Raw genomic sequence first — 15,434 nt, 5'->3', positions numbered from 1 at the left:
GTTTGCCAACTCGCTCAAGCTTGCTAAAGAGTCACGTTTTAGCTTTAGGTAGACATTCTATCAAAGTATTAACATCATTATATGTGATACATTAATTCAGTTTTCATACATACACTACCTGTCAAACGTTTTATTTTGTTTCATCTTGCGCTATCTGCACACATTTCATCTTGTCCTGGTGAGCAAGGTCAAACTTGTCCAGGCCTCACAAGGTCTTAAACATCCCCTCAAACTACTACAAACAACTAAAGTGCAGTTACAGTTGTGCAGTGACACAGACACACACACACACACACACACACACTCACACACACACACATGCACATGCGTTGGGATGTTCAGGTTGTATTGACTGAATCTCTCAGTATGGCACCTCAGGGAGCTTGTGAGACAACAAGGGCACTTAAGATATTAAACTAGATGCCATCTTTAGTGGACTAAAGCTTTTAAGTGATGTCATCAATTAGGCGGCGTTGTGTGTCTGGTTCATGTCTGGCAGTGAAGTCCAAGAGAAGAGCAGCTTTGGTAAGACAAGCGGCCGCTGCCAGTCTGTGACGTCATACTGCTGAACTCCCTGTAGGGCTGACGGTTCAGGGAAAATATACCACAGAACCTAACATCCATCCATCCATTCCAAGGGCGTCAGTTTGTTTTTAAAAGTGGGGGGGATGGAGACCACAGTCAATGTCAGATGGAAATGCACACCCTGGGTCGGCCAGAGGCGTGCAGGGGCAAAATTTCGGCCCGAGAGAATTAGTACTATACCGGCCTACAGACCTCTCTACCTGTTTGTACCGCGAGCTCAACAGGATGAGTTCTCGCTTTTGGTGCGGTGGTTGTGAGTTCGAGCCCAGTTTGTGGCATTTTGCCGCCGTTCTTCGACATTTTCTCAAAGTGCTGTCTTACCAACGACACGGAAGCATATGAGAAAAGCAGGCGTCCCTCACCAATGCGGGGATATCCCCGATGTTCCCGATTACCCAGCACGCCATTGAGCTTCCACTTGGCACGGTCGCAAATTTAGCATCTGCACTTTTTTTTTTAACCTCACGAAGGTGTGCTAACTCTCGGCCGAGTGCGGATGGTGCGTTCAGGAGCGTCGGAATTTTCTATACTACTGAAAATAACTGGGTTTACAACGGCTTACATGTGAAGAATTTGAATGTGTTGGAGACAAAATGACCCCTGACAAAAAGTGGGGGGGACACGTCCCCACCGTCCCCCCCTAAACTGACGCCTATGGTCCATTCTGTATACACCGCTTTATCCTCACTAGGGTGACGGGGCTGCTGGAGCCTATCTCAGCTGACTCGGGCGAAGGCAGGGGACACCCTGGACAGGTCGCCAGTCTGTCACAGGGCTACATATACAGACAAACAATCACACTCACATTCACATCTACGGGCAATTTAGAGTTATCAATTAACCTCAGCATATTTTTGGATTGTGGGAGGAAGCCGGAGTGCCCGGAGAAAACCCACGCATGCACAGGGAGAACATGCAAACTCCATGCAGAAAGATCCCAGGCCAGGATTTGAACCGGGGATCTTCTTGCTGCAAGGCAAAAGTGCTAACCACTACTTCACTGTGCAGCCCCAGAACCTAATAGGATCATAGAAATATACTGTCTGAAAGTACAGAAATCAGTTTCTTAATTGTATAATTCTTTTTTTTATTATTATTGTAGTGTTTTGCTTCATTGTTATGCATGCAAAATGTCAGAAGGGTTTCAGTAAATCTGGATGTTATTGCTCATATCTTCTTAGCTAACTGCTATCTGAGTTGTTAATCAGTTGCCAGATAATTATAATTAGTAGGAAGCTGACTTAAAGTGTGAGTTTTCAATCAACAAGAGGAGGAAGAAAACATGTTCAGACGGATAAAGTGTAACTTTACTCACAGTCTTCCAAGAGGCATTATATCCAACTTACAACCTTAAAACTTTGGGCAATTTAAATCACAAAGAACAGATTTTAAACCTTTACCCCCTTTAACTATCCTAAAGCATCAATCCAAAAAAGCTAGAAAGCTGCTTAGCATTTTTTTTCATGTACTGAGGTAGAAGGTTTGAATTTCTTGACCCCCCCCCCCCCCCCCCCCCCCCCCTTTTGCAAACAGATGTCTGCAGGTGACTACAGTTGGGACTGCTTAGCTGAAAAACACAAGACAGCAGGATGAATCTTTACTTAGGCCATGTTCCAGTTTGACAGCATCTCCACAGATAATGAACATTTTACACAATTTTTCCAAGAGTATGTTTTGGCTGGCTCCTTATGGCATCTGGTAATCAGAGTGACTCATAATAGGATGCTGTTATTAAAGACTTTAAAGTCATAATTTTTAGCTCTAATGAAACGTGACACTTACTGGTATCCTATTCCATATCCAGATTAAACAACAGTGTTGCAAACAGAGAATAACTAAAGCATTAACACATTATAATGCCCCCCCCCCCCCCCCCCCCAACCACCACCACCACCACCACCACCTTAATTTGAGCATGCCAAGTGCTACGGCAGAAAAGTAATTTATGTTAAAAGTAAGACACAGCAAGCTATTTACATCTCATTTTTAAAATACCTTTTCGAGGTCACTGGAAACATAGACATTTGTAATAGACAGGGCTAGTCTCATCTTTTTAAACCTTTCTGCCTCTTGTGCAGACAGCACTAGCAGCAGGTCATTATATTGACACAGCAAGTTGTTTTTTGTAGCTCTGAAAGCAGCATATCCTCACTGTCAGGATGTCATTGCCGATCAAATACACCAGTCATCAGCGCAATCAGCTGCAACTGGCTACACAAAAGAGGAGGGGCAGTCACGTTCTTTCAGTGTGGACTCCTGTTGGCTACTCTCGGCTGTGGACAGCACATGGAAGCTCATATTGGGTCTAGTGAGGCATCATTTGAAAGGTCAGACTGCAATGTTAATTTTGAAATCAAGATGTCAGAAATATTTACATACCCAATGGAGCTGTGAGAGAAAATATGTGAACAGTTAGACTCACCTCCTCACAAATCACAAACGACGCAATGACAGTCAGTGGGTATCTAATGACATAGCAATATGCTTTAGAATAAATATTTCACTGGATTAAATCAAGGGCTGCACAGTGGCTCGATGGTTAGCACTTTTGCATTGCAGCTAGCTAACTATGCCAGAAACGAGTGGCTAACGGGAAGTGCCAAGCTTAACCGGCTTTCCTGCTGGCCATGTCTCCTATTTGACCGGTCTACCAGCTCCCTGAACAACCCCTGGAGCACTTAACCTCTTTTTCTTTCACTGAAATGAATGAGAAGTCGGTAGAATAAAGGTACTGTAAAAGTAGGCTGATTTGTTTACATGAAAATAATGGTTAAAACACCGAATCTAATTTGTTGTTCACACTGGCTTCCTCGGTAATTTTGGTCACGGGCCGCCACTGTTGTCCATGCATGTGAATCTGAGTGTGATTGTTTGTCTCTATATGTAGCACTGTGATAGACTGGTGACCTGTCCAGGGTGAACACTAAGTCAGCTGAGATAGACTCCATCCCCCAAAAGTACTCGCTTTTGTGATTAGTAGCTATGCTACTGCTATATATAGGTACGGACTTTAATATCAGTGGCATAGCTGTGCACTTATGAACCACAAATGCATACTTTTTGGTTCTATGACACCTGATTTCCTCACAACATAATTAGTATACAGGCCTCATATGTTGCTGTCACCTTCAGGTAAACAATCACAATAAATCAAATTTTGGCATCGGGATGAATAAAAGTTAGTATTTTGAAAAACATTTCTTTTATCCTCCTCACATATTCCAGTCCCTCCAGGATTTCGCGGGTGTTTTTCTTGATTGTTGAGGCCGAAAATGCCTGAATTCACGCCAGCTTTTCTAAAAAATTGCGATAAAAGTTGCAATGTTTTAAGCTTATTTGTTGTGGTGAAATTGCGGGAGACAGTGACAATTGCTAAAAAGCTGCATTTTTTCCAGCTTGTAGAACATGTTTCAACACTGTAATTGACTATATTTATTCCGAAATTAATTATTTAACGTTCCAACCCATTTCCACAAAAGCTGGCACACCACGGTGGGACATTAGCAGCAGCCAGATACTGGTTTAATATGACGTGACCTAACTATGCAGGGGGCGACAGGAATTGATGGGACTCAGAAACACCACACAATTTAATCAGTTGTTCCTTGTATCATTTCCGATACGTCCACAGTGGTAGATTTGTTGTAGGATCACAATGATGTGATTGTCAGCAGGCCGCTGAGGTAGTGTTCACTTGTTGCCGTGGTTACCATGCCGCTATCAGACGCCGTGCAGCTCCCTCAGTGGGAAATCTTTAACAAATCCGTGAATCCAAACTTTAAACCGTATCACCGCCGAAGTCTAATCACTTGGTCCTTGTGTCATTTGTGACCGACCCTGAAAATTTCATTCAAATCCCTGAGTCTGTTTTTGAGTGATGTTGGTCACAGAGGAAGGATTCACACACACTGATCGTCACATAACTCCGCCATGTTCCTTGGTGGAATAATTAATCTAATTTACCTCATTCTTTCAGTGCTCTAATAGATCTGGATGCAACAGTTTCCATCATGGCGATTTGTCTGGTCTGTTGTTCGCTCATTTCAGCCGTTCTAATATGTTTCGTGTTTTTTAAAAAAAGTGTGTATCAATCGATGATTTTTTTTGTTTGTTTTTTTGTATTCCACCACAATATTGCACAGTTGTAAAACAGTTTAGTTCTGCTTTGGTGAAGAACATCAGTGAATTAATTGTTTATCACGGTCTTCATCAGTAATTTTTGTTGTTAAATGAGAGACATTAGTATCGCACATGTCTGCATCTTCAAACCATAAACAAGGAAGTGAATTCGGTGACGTACATGCATTAGGTTTGCGCTGGGAGCTGCTATGATTGGTGAAACTCACGGGAGGCGGGTCAAAATTGCGGGAAAGTTGCGGTGATTGGACAAAATTGCAAGGCCGCGCAAAATTCGCGGAGATTGGTTGATTTGACGTGAATTCGTGTGATCGCAACATCGCGAATTCCTGGAGGGACTGATATTCCCACATTTTGTTCTTTCAAAAGATTTTCTAATTCATACACTTGAGAAAAGATATCTTTGTGACAACAGTTTTTTTTTATTTCTTACCTGAAATTAAAACATCATTCTGTGTTTTTGAACTATTATAAAGAAACAGAATTCAGAAGCATCCATGTGAAGTTTGTGCCAGGTAAAGTTACCATTGTGGTTTCAGATGTTTTCGAAGTCAAAACTTTGAAATACAAATTTAAAAAAACATCAAATTACAGCCAACTACAGTAACAGTGTGTTAATTTTAATTTTAACAGTGACTCTATCTGCTTAAAGGGATAAAATCAAGTTTTCTACCCCGTTAAAATTCCGTCTTGGCAGTCAGAGTTACCCACCAGGTTGTCCACAACACTGTTTACCGGTCATAATTATCAGCCCAAAATATCAAAAATACACACAAATATGTACAAAACAAATGTACAAATGATGCTTCATACAGTTACTGTATAATTAGTTTCAGACTACTGTTGATGCTGTCATTCTTCCTCAGAGAACAGTCTCTAATAAGAGTATGGATTAAAAATGTAATGTCTAATCTTTATGTCGCCAACAAACAACAAGTTCCTCAACTCACTGCTATGATATGACAGTACTCTGACAAATACTTTAAGTTCTCAGTCAAAAATAGTTTTTGTAGGTTTAGATAAAGATCATAGTTTGTGTTTCAAGAAGCACCTTCATTGTCACAGTCAGTACTAAAGTTACATTTATGAAATAGTTATAGGTAAGCAAGACAATGTTGTGTGGCACATTTGTAGCTTTGTCAGTGTGTCACCCAAGTCCACCCTGGTTCCTGTCATTTATGTGTGTGGACACTAAGAGAGCACAGTCATTTGATCAAAAAACATGCTGTGACTATTGATCGTATACATATGGATAAATAATGACATATTTAAAGTCCGATATGAACAACTTCAGACTTCTTTGTCTTACTAGCTCAGACAAGAAAGCAGAGAGGGTCAGTGTGTGTGTCAGTTTTATGATCAGTTGGTTTTATGGTTGAAATGAGGTAATTACAGAGCAGGAGAAGTGCTGACGCTCTGTCTCACACCAGTTAATGACCAACACTGTGGGGAAAGGCGTTCTGCAGAGTTTATATGGCGACTGTTAAAAGGCACTTGAGATGAATAATGGTCATGAGACAGTCTAGCATGGTTCTCCAGGTGTTCTTAGGACACCCCCACACCAATTTGTCATCACCATCCATAAAAAGAAGGATAACTGCTTGCTTCAAAGCCATATTTTTGTTTTAATAGATACTCCTAATCCTGCTCACATACTGATTTCCTTTTTGTTTAGTTTAGAATGGCTTTTTCTATCAAAAAACACCCTTTTTTAAAATGAAAGCATTGAAAAAATAAACAAATGAAGCACACAATATGCATTTTGGGAACTGAGGCATCCTTTGTTATGATGTACCAAGACTGACTTCTGGGTCAGGAGCTGGAGGACAACACTGATGAGTCGAGGAGGTTGAAATTATTGAAATGAGATGAGTATTCTGTTCAGTGAGTGCAAGAGGATCCCATCGGAAGAGGAGCCGCATTGGTAGATAAAGATGTGTGACTTTACCATAAGTTTTGTTTTAATACATGTTTAGTGTTTATCATTTATGTTTAATTCTATTTAATGTGGCAGATCTGTCAGTGGGATCTTTGCTGCTCAGTCGTTGATGCTGATGTGGGAGGTTATGAGGTTCAAGCTTGTACAGCCCTGATCCTCTGAATGGTGGCTGGAAGAAAGATTAGGAAATAGAAAGAAATCTCATTAGTGCCTAGATTTGCCTCTAATTCCCATACATATATCCCATAAAATCCTCTTTCACCATTGCAGTACTGTTCCCAATACAGACCAGAATGAGGGCCTGTAGTCCGTGTACGGATCTGATAATTGGATTTTCCGTTCTGAAACGGGTATTGAAAAACAAAAGACAGGTGGTTATTTGATTTTCGTTTTAAAATACAAAAATTAAAGTTGAAATACAAGGCGTTTTTACTTTTCATGTTAAAAAAAGGGATATATGATTTTTTTTAAAATGCTTTGATTTTCATTTCATATTGAGAATAACAAAAAAATAAAATCAGTAAGAGACAGAAATGAAAGATGGTCAGTTTTTTCATTTTCTGAGACAGGAAGTGGTCGTTAGCAAGTGTGGAGCCAGAGTGCGGAAATAAACTGGAAATATTTTTTTTTTCGTCAGTTTACATGGTCATAATGAGAGATCAGGTGGCCGATCTTAAAATAAATCAATATAGATTTTTATAGAGTGTTAAAGTTTTGCAAAGTCAGGGGGCAGGGCTACTTATTGACAGTCTGGTCTGGAATAATAGCCTACTTGCACAAAAATGGCATTCGAACTGAAGGGTGTGCGTGGATACTTCCAGTCAAAACTTCCGGTTATTTGAGGAGAGTGGGAGATAGTGAGCAGGAGAGCAGACAGTGATCAGAGAGAGAGATATTTTTACAATGAGTGTTTTTAGCGTTCAAGGGAAACGATTAGCCTTTCAGAGAGTGGGATCTTCAGCACTTCATTGTTGTGTGCCTTTATGTACCGTTTCGTCACGTTATAACAAGGAATTAAATTTCCATACATTCCCCATTGACGCTGCAGTGCGAGCTGAGTGGATGCAGAAGATCTGGCGAGATCACTTCAACCCGACCAAAAACACATGGGTTTGTCGTCGGCATTTTAAGAAAACAGATTTCAGTGTGACTGGGGGGGTCGGGGGGATTAACAAACGTTTTTGCTTCTTTGGACGTGGTGGAGTTTTGGGTGTAGACATTTTTAAACGTGCGTAGCAGTGCGCAGCAGCGTCTGTAACCAAGCAACCTGTGACAGGACCATAGGACAGGGCACACAGTGAAGCATAGATATATATATAGAAGACTAGATATGCTAGGGGTTGCACAGTGGAGTAGTGGTTAGCAGTTTTGCCTTATAGCAAGAAGATCCTTGGTTCAAATCCTGGCCTGGGATCTTTCTGCATGGAGTTTGCCTGTGCATTGTTGGATTTTGGTTGATTTTTATGTGAATGTTCTTAAAGAAAATAGAAGTAGATAGATATAAAATCACTAGATATTTTTAGGATTTTTACTCTTTTTTTGAAAGTATTCAGAACAATTTTCTTGCCAAATTTGGGGGATTTTTAAAAAAAATAAAACTTTTAAGGGAAACTTAAATTATAGTATGACTTCCATACCGGATCGGTCGAGGCCCGGGTTTACAACGACCGCCATCGGTGCTGTCGACCTACAGGGTGCCGGTGGAAAATGGACTACTGTTGATCGAAGGAGGGGAGGAAGGTGTGTTCGTAGGAAGAGAGAGAAGAGGAACACCAAGAGTCTAGGACTGAGAGTAGGGACTTTGAATGTTGGAACTATGACAGGAAAAGATAGCGAGCTGGTTGACATGATGCAGAGGAGGAAGGTGGACATACTGTGTGTCCAGGAGACCAGGTGGAAAGGTAGTAAAGCTAGAAGTTTAGGAGCAGGGTTCAAGTTGTTCTATCATTGTGTAGATAGGAAGAGAAATGGAGTAGGAGTTATCTTGAAGGAGGAGTTTGTTAGGAATGTCCTGAAGGTGAAAAGAGTGTCAGATCGAGTTATGAGCCTGAAGCTAGAAATCGAAGGTGTGATGTTCAATGTTGTTAGTGGGCATGCTCCACAGGTAGGATGTGAGCTGGAGGAGAAGGAGAAATTCTGGTTGGACCTTGATGAAGTGATGCAGAGCATCCCTAGAAGTGAGAGAGTTGTCATTGGTGCAGACTTCAATGGACATGTTGGTGCAGGAAACAGAGATGATGAGGAGGTCATGGGCAGGTTTGATATCCAGGAGAGGAATGCAGAAGGACAGATGGTGGTTGACTTTGCAAAAAGGATGGAAATGACTGTAGTGAATACTTTCTTCCAGAAGAGGCAGGAACATAGAGTGACCTATAAGAGTGGATGTAGGAGCACACAAGTAGACTACATCTTGTGTAGACGGTGTAATCTGAAGGAGATCAGTGACTGCAAAGTAGTGGTAGATGAGAGTGTAGCCAGACAGCATAGGATGGGGGTGTGTAGGATGACCCTCGTGGTGAAGAAGATAAAGAGGGCAAAGGCAGAGCAGAGGACCAAATGGTGGAAGCTGAAAAAGGAAGAGTGTTGTATGAATTTCAGGAAAGAGTTGAGACAGGCTTTGGATGGTCAGGAGGTGCTCCCAGATGACTGGACAACTACAGCAAATGTGATCAGGGAGACAGGTCGGAGAGTACTTGGTGTGTCATCTGGAAGGAAAGGAGATAAGGAGACTTGGTGGTGGAATGAGGAGGTGCAGGAGTGGATCCAGAGAAAGAGGTTAGCTAAGAAGAAGTGGGACACTGAGAGGACTGAAGAGAGTAGACAGGAGTACAGGGAGATGCAGCGTAAAGTGAAAGTAGAGGTGGCAAAGGCCAAGCAAGGGGCTTACGATGACTTGTATGCTAGGCTGGACAGTAAGGAGGGAGAGACTGATCTGTAAAGGTTGGCAAGGCAGAGAGACAGAGATGGGAAGGACGTGCAGCAGGTTAGGGTGATAAAGGATAAGGATGGAAGTGTGTTGACAGGTGCCAGTAGTGTGATGGGAAGATGGAAAGAGTACTTTGAAGAGTTGATGAATGAGGAAAATGAGAGAGAACGAAGAGTAGAAGAGGTGAGTGTTGTGGACCAGGAAGTAGCAAAGATTAGTAATGATGAAGTGAGGAGGGCATTGAAGAGGATGAAGAGTGGAAAGGCACTTGGTCCTGATGATATACCTGTGGAGGTATGGAAGTTTCTCGGAGAGGTAGCAGTAGAGTTTCTGACTGGGTTGTTCAACAGGATCTTAGATAGTGAGAAGATGCCCGAGGAATGGAGGAGAAGTGTGCTGGTGCCCATCTTTAAGAACAAGGGAGATGTGCAGAGTTGTGGCAACTACAGAGGAATAAAGCTGATGAGCCACACGATGAAGCTATGGGAAAGAGTAGTTGAAGCTAGACAAAGGGCAGAGGTGAACATCTGTGAGCAGCAGTATGGTTTCATGCCAAGAAAGAGTACAAGATGCAATATTTGCTTTGAGGATGTTGATAGAGAAGTCCAGAGAAGGTCAGAAGGAGCTGCATTGTGTCTTTGTAGATCTGGAGAAAGCTTATGACAGGGTGCCCAGAGAGGAACTGTGGCTTTGTATGAGGAAGTCTGGAATGGCAGAGAAGTATGTTAGAGTGGTGCAGGACATGTATGAGGACTGTAAGACAGTGGTGAGGTGTGCTGTAGGTGTGACAGAGGAGTTCAAGGTGGAGGTGGGACTACATCAGGGATCAGTTCTGAGCCCCTTCTTGTTTGCTATGATGATGGACAGGATGACAGACGAGGTTAGACAGGAGTCTCCATGGACTATGATGTTTGCAGATGACATTGTGATCTGCAGTGAGAGCAGGGAACAGGTGGAGGAGAAGCTAGAGGCATGGAGGTTTGCCCTGGAAAGGAGAGGAATAAAGGTTAGCCACAGTAAGACGGGGTATCTGTGTGTGAAGGAGAGGGACCCAAGTGGAAGAGTGAGGTTACAGGGAGAAGAGATCAAGAAGGTGGAGGATTTTAAGTACTTAGGGTCAACAGTCCAGAGCAATGGAGAGTGTGGAAAAGAGGTGAAGAAGCGTGTACAGGCAAGATGGAATGGCTGGAGAAAAGTGTCAGATGTGATGTGTGATAAAAGAGTTTCAGCTCAAATGAAAGGAAAGGTTTACAAAACTGTGGTGAGACCAGTCATGTTGTTTGGTCTGGAGACAGTGTCCCTGAGGAAAAGACAAGAGGCAGAGCTGGAGGTAGCAGAACTGAAGATGCTGAGGTTCTCTTTGGGAGTGACCAGAATGGATAGGACCAGGAATGAGTACATCAGAGGGACAGCACATGTTAGAGGCTTTGGAGATAAAGTCAGAGAGGCCAGACTGAGATGGTTCGGACATGTCCAGAGGAGAGAGAGTGAATGTATTGGTAGAAGGATGCTGAGTTTCCCACTGCCAGGCAGGAGGCCTAGAGGAAAACCAAAGAGGAGGTTTATGGAGGTGGTTAAAGAGGACATGAAGGTAGTTGGTGTGAGAGAAGAGGATGCAGAAGACAGGGTTAGATGGATGAAATTGATTCGCTGTGGCGACCCCTGAAGGGAAAAGCCGAAAGGAAAAGAAGAAGAAGAAGAAGAAGAAGAAGAAGAAGAAGAAGAAGAAGAAGAAGAAGAAGAAGAAGAAGAAGAAGAAGAAGGGAAACTTAAATTATTGGGATTTTCTTCCTGAAGGTTTTGCAATTTTTTTGCTGAATTGTTGAATTTTTTTTTCAGACAAGGAAACAATTGTTTTTTGGTGCCTGTAAACAAGGACAACAGGAGGATTAAAATATCTCAAATTAGGAGGTTACATGAGAGCAAAAAAATTTTTGAATAAAAAACTTTTTTTTTGTTAACATATCTGGCTTATTTTAAGACACCTAAGCTTGGCAATCCTGGTAAAACAGAGCTTAATATAAGTTTTCATAGCTAATTTTAAGATGTTGATATTCTAAATATCATCTTATTTCAAGAAATCTTACCAAGCCATTTTTCACTTGTTCTATTGGCAGATTTTTTTCCACTTATTTCAAAACAAAAGTTCCTTGAAATAAGTTTTTGTTTTCCTTGTTTTGAGAGGGGCATTTTTTCCAGAGTACACTATCAGGAACGGACTCTAGGGGGAGTTTATTTTGATCAATTCTGAGTAAAAGTAATAGTAACCCCTGTTAATTTACACCAACACTAAAAAAATAACACTGGCACATTTGTAGTGTACAATCAAATGAACCACTTGTCACTGAGCGCAGCCGGGCTGGCTGTGAAACTGCTCAAGGTATGATGGCGGTTGATTTTTATGTGAATGTTCTTAAGAAACATGTTCAACATTTCTTTTTTTTCACCTAAAATGTTCAAAAATTTCCCAAAAATGTTGAAAATGTGGACATCAGAAGTTTCACTGTGAAAATCTATTTTTTTCCCCACATTTTCAAACTTTAAAAGGGGTCAATTTTGACCCACTGGACGGCATGAGGGTTAAACTAATTTTGAGTTTTCTCGTAAAATTCAACTCAAAACAAGACAATTTCACGATTGTTTGACTTAACAAGATATTTAAGATGCGTTGTCTTAAAAAAAAAAGTCCCTCCATCTTGCTGAAATGGCACTTGTTAAGTGAATTTGTCTTAAATCAAGTGGGATGAGACATTCTGACAAAAAATAAGACAAATAAACTTTATAAGATTTTGAGTTTTTTCATTGTATGCATGAGGCTTTATAGCCCTTCCTGTAAGCAGCCACGGTGTTTAACGTTCTCTCAGTATAGGCTCTAACAACAAACACAAACACTTTGGTTTTAGCCATGACTTTCAATTGACTAGTAACTGAGTGGAGAGCAACTGCACCAGCTGTTCTCAGTTTATAGTGGGATAGAATCTACAAGCAGCATTTGGATTTAAAGAATATGAGTAATTTTGGATACAGCATCTTAAATGTTGTAATTCCCAAACGGAGAATACCAGGCAGGCTGAATAGGTCCTGTGTGCGTTTTAAGACAGCAGAGTGCAAAATTCCACACTGTCTCCTTATTAGCAGGTCAGGCATGTTAAGCAGTTTCCTTGTTGTTTTACCCCTATTGTATGGCAGGTCAGTGTAATCCTTATCGGTTTAAGTTGCACTCCCAAGTAAATAGAGGGTGGCTGCAGGTCCTGGAGGAGTGGAGGAACATATCTGAAAGAAAAATGCTGAAATTTGGGAATATTTTTTATTATTATTTTACTGTCTTATCATGGCTTGAGTGGGAAGGCCAATTATCTGTTTATCTCTGTGAGACCATACCAGACATAATTCAAAACACGTTTAGGTTAGCAGAAGTGTAGCGAGCAGGAGTTGTACATTTGTATGTATTTTCAGTATTCCATTCATTTTGAATATCACATCCTGATTATCCTGATTTTAACATTGTAGACAAGCAAATTTTTCAGTTTTGAAAAAACCGAGTATGCTGTGTTACTTTCAAAATATATTGACTTTGTTACAGTAACACACAAAATACTCAACAGCATGCAAAATAAATACATAAATAAATATATATAATAATTCAAAGAATGTTTGCTTATTCTGTGAACCAGGCTGATAATCAGTTGGCTCCCTCTGCAAGGTTCAAGGGAACAGCTGTGGTGTCCACATAGAACTATAGAAATAAAGCTGAGTGGAGCTGAATGTGGATCAGAAGATATATTTCAAATTGTCATTCTTCAAAATCCACATGCTGTCCTCCAGAGTTGTTGATATACAGGTGTTTAAACAGTAAATTAACATCATGTATTATGTTTTACTTACTGCATGCAGATAGACTGCAAAACACAAAGGTCTAAATGCTGCCTTTAAGTGTTTCTATTGTTTGTGCAAAAATCTGCATAATGTAAACAGTCTTTTTGTGTCCACGGCATTATTATTATTACATTACTTGCCTTCTTAATTCCCCAACTTGTTTGAAGCACACTGTTTCATTTAAACAGTGTCGTCTGTCTAAGTTGTTTATATTGTGTTTATGAGCAGTTTGTTCCAGTAATGCAGAGCAATAATACAGAAAATATAGTATGAGTTCTCTGACTGACCAGATTAAAGCTATAGGTATAAGCCAGCTACTGGCCAACAATTTCAGTCCCCATTCCCCCGAAACAACAGCAACTCCCAGCAACTCCAGGCAGCAACCTACCACTAAGAATAAAACTGAAACTAAAAGTTTTCCCAAAGATTTTGATTACACAGTAAGGTGATCCTGCTATTGTTTTATTGCTGATGTTGTTTGTTTTGTTTCCTTGGATTATCCATTTAGTGCATGTCTGAAACTTCCAGCCTTCTATATTCTGAGGGAACACCGTAGCTGCATACTTTGCGTATCCCAGCCCACAATGACTGTGACTGGTTTAAACAAATACAAACAAGCCAAAGCACATAATAAAAAATTGTGATCCACCCTGTCAAATGCCTTCTGCTGATCTAGTGACAATATCAGAACTCCATCCATCCATCCATTAGCTACACACCGCTGAAAATCCTCATGAGGGTCGCAGGGGGCTGGAGTCTATCCCAACTGACTTTGGGCGAAGGCAGGAAACACCCGGTAAAGGTCACAGTGTACTGACCAGGCTATATTGAATTTTAAAGGACTTATTGCATCACATCATCCCAAAAGAACACTTCACTCTCAGACTGCTGGTTTACTTGTGGTTTCCAAAGTTTCCAGAAGCAAAATGGGAATCAGATCCTTCAGTATCAGCTCCACTGTTGTGGAATCAGCTCCCAGTTCGGGTTCAGGAGGCACACATCCTCTCTACTATTAAGAAGAGGCTTAAAACTTTCCTTTTTGATAAAGCTCGTCATCTCTTCGTAAATTTTGTGCCACCAGCGTATGTCACTAACTTTGCATCATCTCCCTTCTGCAGTTTTGAGTTTTTGTCCTCTCTGCAGGTATCCAGCCTGCTCAGAGATTGCTGTTCTCTTGTCTGTCTCTTTCTGCTATCCCCTGATCTCAAATTGTTGAGGCAGTTGCCCAACCTCCTTGAGCCTGATGGAGTTGTTTGGATTTGTTGTGTTCCTCTTTATAATACAAGACTGTAAAGTAAGCTTACTGTGTGAAGTGCCCTGTGATGACTAATGTTGCGGATTTAAAGTTTTAAGATATGTATGATTCGGAATGCAGGGATCGTTTTTAGAGCAGTGGTTAAAAACAACAACAACCGATGTTCAACTTGGAGAGTGAGTCGTATTTTTTTGGCAGTTCATAAAGGCAAAGTCTGCTCTTGGCAAAGTATTTCAGCTGCTGTAATATTTGGAAATTTCATCTGACCTCAATATACTGTTGTTATCAGGAAAAAATACCATTAATGTAGAGATAGTCTTACTGCAAGGCTGCACAGTGGACTGGAGGTTAGCACCATCGCCTTGCAGCTCAACGGTCCCTTGTTCACGTCCCAGCCTGGACCTGGGATCTTTCTGCTAGGAGTTTGCATGTTTTGCCTGCGCAAGTGTGGGTGTTCTCTGGGTACTGTGGCTTCCCCCTGCAGTCCAAAATCATGCTGAGGTTAATTGGTGATTCTAAATTGTCTGTAGATGTGAATGTGAGTGTGCTTGTTTGTCTCCATGTGTAGCCCTGTGATAGACTAGTGACCTGTCCAGGATGTCCCCTACATTTGCCTAAGCCTCAGCTGGGATAGACTCCAGCCCTCTGCGACCTTAGTGAGGTTTAAACGGTGAATAGATAATAAATACACACGTGGACAAAATTGTTGGTACCCC

This window comes from Acanthochromis polyacanthus, chromosome 9 (assembly GCF_021347895.1).
Source record: "Acanthochromis polyacanthus isolate Apoly-LR-REF ecotype Palm Island chromosome 9, KAUST_Apoly_ChrSc, whole genome shotgun sequence".
Taxonomy (NCBI): domain Eukaryota; kingdom Metazoa; phylum Chordata; class Actinopteri; family Pomacentridae; genus Acanthochromis; species Acanthochromis polyacanthus.
Note: the sequence above shows the minus strand (reverse complement) of the source record.